We start from the raw sequence: 10,201 nt of genomic DNA on the forward strand, positions 1-10,201 counted from the left end.
TTGAATCCTCCTTGATTCTGCATGTAGCACAACTCAGCAAACTCAGTCTCCCCCTCTTGAACTTATGCTTCTTCTTCACCAATGAAATGAATAGACTTGGACTGGCTAAGAAGGATCTTGTCAAGTTTCTCATTGACCATCTTCAAGTCTTTCTTATACTTGTCCTCTTGATCAGTTGAGGAGCTCCTTATGGTCCTATCATAGTCCTCATTATAGTTGCCATCTGATTGAGCAAGATTCTCAACTAATTCCCAGCCTTCTTCCACATTCTTGTTGAGGAAGTTGCCATTAGAAGCTGTGTCAAGCAACATCCTTATCTTTGGAAGCACTCCTCTATACAAGGTACTCAAGAGTGACTCATTGCTGAAACCATGATGAGGACATTGAGTCTGATATCCCTTGAATCTCTCCCATGCCTCACAAAAGGTCTCATTGTTCCTTTGAGCAAATCCAGAGATCTCATTCCTCAGCATTGCTGTCCTAGCATTAGAAAAGAACTTGGCCAAGAAAGCCTTCTTGCATGCATCCCAAGTAGTGATTGCACCAGTGGGGAGAGTTTTTTCCCATAAATGAGCCTTGTCCCCAAGTGAGAAAGGGAACAACCTCAGCTTAAAACCATCCTCACTTACACCATTGATCCTTGTAAGGCCACATATTCTATCAAACTCATCAAGGTGATCAAGTGGATCCTCCATTGGCAATCCATGAAATTTGTTGGCTTGAATCATGGAGATTAAGCCACTCTTGATCTCAAAGTTGTTGTTGGCAACAGTTGGAGGCACAATTCCAGCCCTTTGGTTGTGAGTGTTGGGTGCATCTCCAGCACCAATGTTCCTTGGTCTCTGAACCTGATCCTGATGATCCATAGCTACTATAACCTCTTGTTGTTCCTGAACAACTCTCCTTTGCTTAGTTCCCAAACCCTTTGTCACCTTGTGGATGTTGTCAATGTGCTTTGAGAAGATGGTCCTTTCCTTTAGACCTTGTGTGCATCAACAAACACAAACGATTTTTCCCAGGCACATGACTGAGCACAGGCTCTTGTTGGTGATCAAGTCGACTGGGAACTGATGGTTATAGAGATCCGGCGTCTGGCTCGAGCAGGTGCTCGATCACTACTCGGTCGAGTGGTGGTCGAGTTGATGGTCGAGTGGTACCTGAAATGGAACTTCAACCCAGAAACAGAAGATTCAAGTGTATAAACGAACTTAATCTTAGACTAATATGGATCCTAAATGTCACAAAAACACACTCAAATGGGCAACGGCGCCAAATTGAAACAAGGTTATTTGTGTGGTGAATGATGGTGGATGTATGCAATGATGATATATGAATGGAATGATGGATGGGTGTTTCAATTCCCCTTATGCTATTGCAGTACAAGAGGTATCAATCCTAATGAGTGTTTGTGAACAGATAAGATGTGCATATGAATCTAAGTTAAGACCAATGTAATGATTGTTTGTCACTAACAATCCTAAGATGGAAACGTAAAGATGCAGAAAGTAAACTACAAGAACCAAAAATTAAATGCAAATGAAACTGAATGATTGAAACTGTAATGAAGCAAGAACAGAAATAAAAACTACTACTAATGAACTAATGCAAGACAATTAATGAACTGAAAACTAAATGTATGCAACTGGAATGAAAAAGGAATGAAACAAGACAATCACAAATCATAAACACAAGTTCTGGGGATGAACTCGAGCAAGCACTCGACCGAGTGTAGGTTGAGTGGGAGGTCGAGCTGGTTGAATCCAGAAAACAGAGCAACACAACAAAAACAGAGCAATACTAAAACCAATCAAACAACAAGCAAGCTACAAGATTAAGACTTTAAAATCAATAAACAAAGAAGGTTCCTGAGGATGGATTCATGGGAAGAACTAATCATTGTGGTTATCTAACTTGGTCAACAAATCTCAAGCAAACTTTGAGCTAACCTCTAGACATATAAATCTAAGACAAGTTTCTCCCACTCTCATGGTCAAGAAACAATCAAACCTATGCAATTCTAGACTTGTTCTCACACAGTAAAGAATCTACACAAGCAGGCATTAAGCAATACATCTCAAACCAAACAAGACCTCTAATCTCTTAGCAAGCCTAATGGTAAGCTCTAGATCTAGCCTTATCTATGCTTCTTAAACATTGGTGTGATGCTAAGGAGCTTGAAATCAGATCCTAACATCTCAGTTCAAGATCAGCCTTAAGAACATCTAGCCTAGAAGAGATCTACAACAATCAAGCTTGACCAAATCACATAAACCACAAGATCAATCCTTCCTAACTCATCCTCAAGATCCTAAGAAGACTACTCACAACAAGACATGATGAAACAAATCAAAAACCCAGAAAATATTGAAACTTGCATTATTAGAAAGATAAAACTGAGATCTTCAATATTAAATGAAACTCAAATTCTCAATATTAAGAAAGTTATTGAACCAACAATATTGAAGAATCTAAGAGTTTTCTTAAACAAGTACAAAATCTAATAAAATGCAAAAGGAATAATGCAAAAAAAGGTAAAAACTAGGTTTTTGGGAATATCTAAAAAGCTGGACCCTTTGGTGGCTGCAGGTACAAGGTCTTATATAGTGGGGAAGTGGAAGCCCTAAAAATAGAAAAAGTCAAAGCAGTCAACGGCTCGGTCAACTCGACCTGTGCTCGGTCGAGCTAGGGGTCGAGCTGGCTTCTCACGTGCAATCTCCACTCGGTCGAGTCCTCCTCAGCACACGGTCGAGTGTCTGGTCGAGTGTGCGGTCGAGTTGGACTCCGGACCTTGTTGTTTCAGCCTTAACTCCCTTGTTTCCTCCTCAAGATTGCTTCACATCTCTTCTCCATTGCTTCCATGCTCCTTGAGCTCCAAAATCACCTGTTTATGCATGAAAAGATGCAAATGCAATGCAACTAAGCCCTAATGCATGATTAGTGCTAAAGCTACACAATAATGGCCTAAATGGATAGAAAAAGATGCAAAAGATGTGAATAAACTAAGGGAAAACAAGGTAAATTATATGAACATCAATGAACGAGTAGAAATGCTACTTTACCTCAAGAAAGATGGCAGTACATTCATCGCTGGTGAGCTCCCGATGGTGTGAAGTACCATCTGAAGCAGTTAAATCTGCCTCGAGCTCAGCCATCCTCTCTTGCAACTTCTGCTGATAAGCTTGATGGATTTTCTCTGCCTTGCCATCAACATAAGAACCATCCGGCTTTGTATGTGTTTTGAAAAAAACTTTACCGATACTGACCTCTCTTCCCAACTCCTCTTCCTGCAATGTTAGAAATTAAAGAATGGTTAATACCAGATAAAATAGAATTGTTGATAAATGTAACTAACAAAATAGAATTGACTTAGTACCAGATCATCTTGGATTTCCCTATATGACTTAGGGTCCCATAAGTGGATGTGAGGACCGAGACCATTACTATGTATAATTTGCAAAATAGAAATGACTTAGTACCAGATTATCTTGGAATTGCTCTATTTTATAATATATTCTCAAATTTCTATGTATAATTTCATTAATATAACAATTTTATTAACTTGGCACACATATGACATAAAGCCATCAACCAAGTCAGCCAACTACCAGCAGTCGATGAGAGGGTAAGGAGGAAGCGATAGCCTGCTCTCATTGATGATTTCTAACCTTCTTACCCTCTCTTGGATGAAGCAACCATATAACTGACGATATGGATTGAGTAGCGAGATCAGTTACACTAGCCCGGGCATGCCTTAGGCTTCCTCTGCCACCTCCACGGGCGAAGTGAGTCAAATGCACTCTTTCTTGGCTAGTGTAGTAGACTCCATTATGGTCATTCGTAACGGCTCCATATAGTTTGATTTTGGGGTGTAACGTTGTGATTGTTCCACCGACTGACCGATACTAGTTCCAGAGGCATCTTTCATTCATATCGATTTGGGTTTTTCTGCACCATATTTTGATCTGCCTCTTCTTCGACCCGGAATTCCCATCAAATCCTTTACTCCTCGAATACAATGGGATTTTACACCTGGCGAATCTTTCACTCTACCTCCTCTTATTAACACCATAGAATGTTCCTGCGAATTATGACCTTCGCCTGGAATGTGAGCAAATATATCATGTTGATTGCTCAACCGTACTTTGGCTATCTTACATAAAGCGGAATTAGGTTTTTTTGGTGTTCTCGTTGAAACACGCGGGCATACTCCTGTTTTCTGGGGACATTTATCCAAAGCTCGAGTACGGTCCGTGCGCCGTTTTTCTTCTCTACCATGACGAATCAATTGATTAAACGTGGGCATTATTCTCTTTCCTTTCTCTATCCCCCCATTTTGTGCCCTATCACTTTACTCCTGATCCGAAGCACCCCTTTTCCATTCATAGAGAAATCCAATCGTCAAAATAAATAAAACGGCCATCATGGACCAAAATCCAAATAGATCAATCTTGTTGGGAGGTACTGCCCAAGGAAAGAAAAAGGTTACTTCCAGATCAGGGATTAAAAATAAAATTGAAACAAGATAAAATCGTATATCGAAACGACTTCTGGCATCACCGGAAAGATCGAAACCGCATTCGTAGGCCGACAATTTTTCTGGGTAGGTAGAACTATTGGAAGCAAATGGAAAAGGAACACCGAGTAGGATCAAAGAAACTAGCAGACTAATCACTAAATAGATAGAAATTGGTGCAAATTCTGACATCATTACAGCCCACTTTGTTTTCTCGCTCCTTGCTGGCGAAGAAGCGGCATATCGAAAAATAAAGAAAGAAGCAAAAGCCCATTCCGAAAGGCTTGCAGACTTTATACGGTAGAGTCCCCTCCAGGGCCCCCCCCCCATTAACCAATTACATTACGACCGCTGAACAAACTCTACAACCATTTCATCGACTTCGATGATCCTTTAAAAGGAATCGAATCAAATCATAGAAAAGGTTATTCCGGTACCCCTCCTCCTTTACCATTTTAATGGAGTCCACTAAATTAAGGTGGACCTTATGGAGATACTCCATACTTTCCGGGTCCGCGGTATCCGGCAATCCGGCACCCTGTAGAAGATTGACGCTAACTTTGACCAAAAAGGTGGTCGTTTCGATAAGCGGGAAAGCACCTGGGAATTCTTTTATTATAGACTTTTTATGGGTTTCTAAATACTTATCCACTTCTTTGAGAACCAAATTCCTGATTAAATCTTCTTTCTTCTTCCTTTTATCCCTTATTTTATTATTGGAAGAAGAAGAAGAGGAAGAAGTGAATGTCGAAGATTCCCCCATCATCATGGGATGACAGCTAAGTGGAAATGCCATAAAGCACGAACCAAGATCCATAATACGAAAACCAAAATCAGAAGTAGGAATAAACTCAGAGTTAGCAGCATGAACAAAGATGAATTTGTGAATGAGAAATAAAAGTTTTCGATATTCATAGAAATCAATGGGACAATCTCAAATTGGTCAAGTGGGGAGTCCGACGACTGTCCCACTAGATTCAGAGCTTCTTGAAAGGTTTCCCCGGATACTCCGTTTTAGGTCAATCATCTACAATGGACTTCATAAAAGGGATATTCTCGCTTTCTCCGTGGGAAGACCCGGCCAAATCAAGGCCTTTTCAGGATCTTGCGTCAATGCCTCAAACTTCTCGCGTATCACACATTGCAGCTCCACTACACGCTCAGCGTTAGGATTAAGACCCGGATGATCTTCAAAAATACCAGCAAAAGCATCCTGAGTACCGGACGCTTGACCACTCGAAAAGTTAGTGGATTGACTCGCAGTTCTAGCACTGGAACTTGATTGAAAACTATAATCGTTAATAGTCGTGAATTGACCCGCAGTTCTAGAAGATGTATTACTGGAACTTGAATTAAGACTATTTTCATCAAATAAAAAGATTCGTCGCATGATTAGATTAATTGATTTCAAGAAAATGATTCCCTCCAGATAGCTTCACTCCGTCAAGCCTCTAGGAGTAGTGAAGAACTATAGAAAGTTGTGGTTGGTTGTAGACCCATAAAAAGCATGGGAGAAAAAACGAAAAAAGGGGGGGGGGGACATAGAGATATATTCTCTTAACGATATTTATTTATATTTCATACGAAATTTTATATTTCAAGAATTTGGATATTTCGACTTGATTTTATTCTCGGTCCTCCTCAAATCACTTGCTTCTCAACTTCTCCTCTCCTCACCTCGTCATTAGGTAGAGACTTCAGCAGAATATTCAATCATGAACCTAGCCCGTTGAATATCTTTCCCGTTACAATCCAATCTGCCTCAATAGAATAGAGCCTACTATCCCCAAGATCGACTACACCAAGTTTGTCACCTCGCGTCGCGGGGCAGGAAACCTATCCTAAACCATTGACGTCTAAAAGAAAATTCGTTTTGTCAGAAAAGGATCATACCCATATAAATTTGTTTGTATGGATTACTCATTTAGGGATCTATAATCATCTCCAAGTACCTTTCTCTCTAGGCGCCTATAATGTCTTATTATGTAGATCATGTCTTGCTTGAGAGTTCCAAACCTCGCCCTTATAAAAAAGTACAAACCCACGTCTAGGGATATACGAGCGCCATTCTTCAGATGGATCGCTCTTCGATAGTTATTTATTGTAGCCGGGATAAGCAGGCACGAACTTCCGTCCTAGTTTTTTTTAGTACAAGTAGCTAAGGGGGCTGGGAGGTACGAGACTTGCGTCAAACTTGTGAAAGAATACTTGCTGCGCACCTGCTGAAAGGAAATCAAACGGAGATTACCGGTTCCGGAGGGACCAACCATTGTACTTATAGGGTCAGATCTATCTTGTCCTTCCAATCACTCATGTGTAGCTACACCGCATGAGTCAGACCTTGTACGGGCTTTTCCACAGGCTTGAGGCAGACTCTTTCCTTATTGGGCTTCAATCCATTTGTCTTTGCCTCCTCTACTGAGAAAAAGTAGTGGCTCGTTGAGATCTCTTTACGATGGCCCGAGTGTTCTTCCCATTGATTCCGGCTTCAACGTGGATGAGCCCTTTTATCACCGACTTGGATTTTTATTTGGCCATGGCATTGATCAGCTGTATAGATCCCAACTCCTCATCTGGCTCCTCCTCACTTAGCTTGTCTGTGAGAGAGTGGATGGCTTTTTTTTATATTATTACCTTCCCAGTGAGGTCCATTACATAGGAAGTATATATTTTCCTATTGATTGAAGTTTTATATGTGACATAATATTTCTTGTTTATTAATCTTTTTGTTTTTACCCAAAAACTCTTATAGGATAGGGATACCATTTAAACATCTGTACCATCATAATAAACCATATTTTAAGTTTAATTATACATTTCATCTTAATGCATTGAACTAAATATTTTCTATCAAACACAATTAATAAATCATATCAAATCTATATCTTAGTAAGAATTGAAAATACAAATAAAATTAACATAATATTTGATAAGAATAATATTATGTCAAGAAATATATTAATATTACTAATATTCTTATATGAATTTTTTTAAAATGATACATATTAATATTTGAAAAAAAATTAATCTAAAATAAATTTCATCGTTAGACATTCAGCTTAGTAATCATATTTAACTATCTATTTCATCGTAAAATCATAATTCACTTCTTCATAGATTTGAGTAAAATTTTTAATAAAAAAAATAATAATATGAGCATCATATGAGATAATATGTATATTGGTTAGTATTTTAAATTTAACAATAAAATATCAGTTAACATCCACAAATTTTTTGGAATTCCAAATATATCCTAAATATTATTTTCTATATGTCATAATTTCATAAGTAATACTTTTGTCAATTTTCATCAATTAACCAAAAATTCATTCCTACAAACTCATTTTTTCTATTTTTTTTCTTCAGGTTTTTGATATTACTACATGCATTAAAATCTTTAAAATAAAACATGTAAAACTATACTAATACACATCAAGTACTGAAATTTTTTTATTTTTAAGTTCATAATTCTTTCAAGGTTTTATGTACTTACTTGAAATAAAAATTTATATTACAACGATAAATACAATTTATATCCGACTAAAATTATGTTAAATAACTTAAGTTATTCTATTTAACTTTATTATTCATTATTTATTGATTAATATAAATGCTTAATAAATTAAGTTTTTGCTTACACATGTCAAATTTTATTGAAAACACACATATAATATAATTTGCATACAATGAAAAATATATTGCTTATATTAGTTTTCCTTTTTGATTTAAGAAAATAAAAATTTTAAATATAAATATGTAAAATTCTGTAAATATAGTTAGCTGTCCTATTACGTTTATAGAAAATAAAATTTTTAAAATATAAATATGTAAAATTCTGTAAATATAATTAGCTGTCATATTATGTTTATATGAAAAGAAATTTTTTGATATGTGTCAACATCTAATCAATATATTTGACACATGTCATGATCTTGTTAATGAGTAACTTTGTCATCAAACTTTATATAATAAAATAGATCTAAAAAGATTTTCTAAATATGCAATAACAAAAACTCATAATGAATATTATTGAACGTTTTTTTTAGCTCAATGTAACCCCTTAATTAAATAAATGTATCTCTTTGCAACGGTTCTCAATTTATAAATTATCAATCAAAATCAACGCTATAAATAAGATACTAGACTAACTTTATGAATCTAAAACAAACACAACACGTCTAATAACAAAAGAATATGAAAAACTCATCAAAAACACTCGTCGTTCTCTATATATTCTTTTGTTATGTCATTAGTCCTTGTCATGGATATAATCCCTTTGCTAGAACTGTTGTTACACTTACCAACAATATCAGCCCGCAAACATACTTGACACTAAATTGTACATCTAAAAGTGATGTTCTAGTCGGCAGAGTGGCACCAGGACGCGTATTTCTATGGAAGTTTATAGCAAGCTGGTTTATGACAACCAAGTTTACCTGCAAGTTTTCTTGGAAAAACCAGGTTAAATGGTTTGATGTATATACAGTTGAAAGAGATCAAGGCAACTGTTATAGATGTAACTGGTCTATCATGGCTGACCGTCTATGTAGTTCAGGATACGAGGATAAAAGAAATGATAGGTGTTATCAATGGAATTAATAAAAAATAACAAACTCTTGTAGTCATATTCATTGATATTAACATTTAAATAAAATTAAAATGATTTGGTCATTCAACACCATTATTTAATAATACTCTTTGTTTTAGAGTATATATATACTACATAACCATGAAATTTCAATAAATTAGGTGAATTATAACCATGAATGATGAACCTTTTAATTTTTTTTTTTGAAAAATGCATTTAGATTGATTTGATGAATAGACAAACACGCTATTTCTATGGTCCGGAAAGGTTATGCACATCCGACTACGAGTGTTTGAGTTGAATTATATATCTTTTTTGTTTTAAAGATATGTTTGAAACAAATTTTCAGTCCTAATAAAATTTAATCTAAAAACTGTGGGTCAGTGTATATAATTTTGGGAAACTTTTTTCATTTCTTCCATCTTCTTTAGAAGTTAAACATTAGAAAAGTAACCACCGCTTCAGTTTAAGGAGCACAGAGGTATGTTGCGCCTATATTGTCGCAATATATTACAGGTGGTGACTTCATATTGAACCCTAGTTCCGTAAGTAAAGAACATATCCAGCAAACCTCGGCAGATGTGTTTGCGACTGAGCGATATTCAACCTCAGTGAGTGGTATTGATAAGAACTTTACAATCGCCGTCAATACACACCGATTTCAAACCATGTATGTATCCAAACTTGTTGAAGAGATGCTAATAGTGATTTGGTTTCTGCTTCTAAGGGAGTAGATGAGTGAGCTATCTTTTGCTCTATATATAACGTATATTAACTACAACTATCTTAGAAAGTACAATGTCAAGAAAAACATTTGAACTTTATCTATGTATATATTAACCTAAATTTTATCATTAAGTGATGTAATATTCAATGTTATGTTATTATATATGCTACTACAGAATAAAACAAAAATTGTCTTAAGAATCAACATATGTAAGGTACAAAACAAATGTGTGCACGACAAAAAAAAAAACAAATGTGTAAGATTCAGCAAAAAATTAGGGAGGTTCGACAAAACAAATTGTACTAGATTGAAGTAAATCCAACAATATATCCAACACCATTTGATACATAGATATATTTCGTTCCGATAATGA

The 10,201-nt window shown here is 36.2% G+C and overlaps 1 non-coding gene across 1 annotated transcript; it reads left to right on the plus strand.

Annotated features, from left to right (window-relative positions):
• The first annotated feature begins 366 nt into the window (after positions 1-366).
• On the plus strand, positions 367-473 carry LOC147944549 (small nucleolar RNA R71). Its single transcript, XR_015558611.1, has one exon. It is a non-coding gene; the product is annotated as a small nucleolar RNA R71 (small nucleolar RNA).
• The last annotated feature ends 9,728 nt before the right edge of the window (positions 474-10,201 follow it).

Source organism: Camelina sativa, chromosome 5 (assembly GCF_030686135.1).
Source record: "Camelina sativa cultivar CO46 ecotype springtype chromosome 5, ASM3068613v1".
NCBI classification, from domain to species: domain Eukaryota; kingdom Viridiplantae; phylum Streptophyta; class Magnoliopsida; order Brassicales; family Brassicaceae; genus Camelina; species Camelina sativa.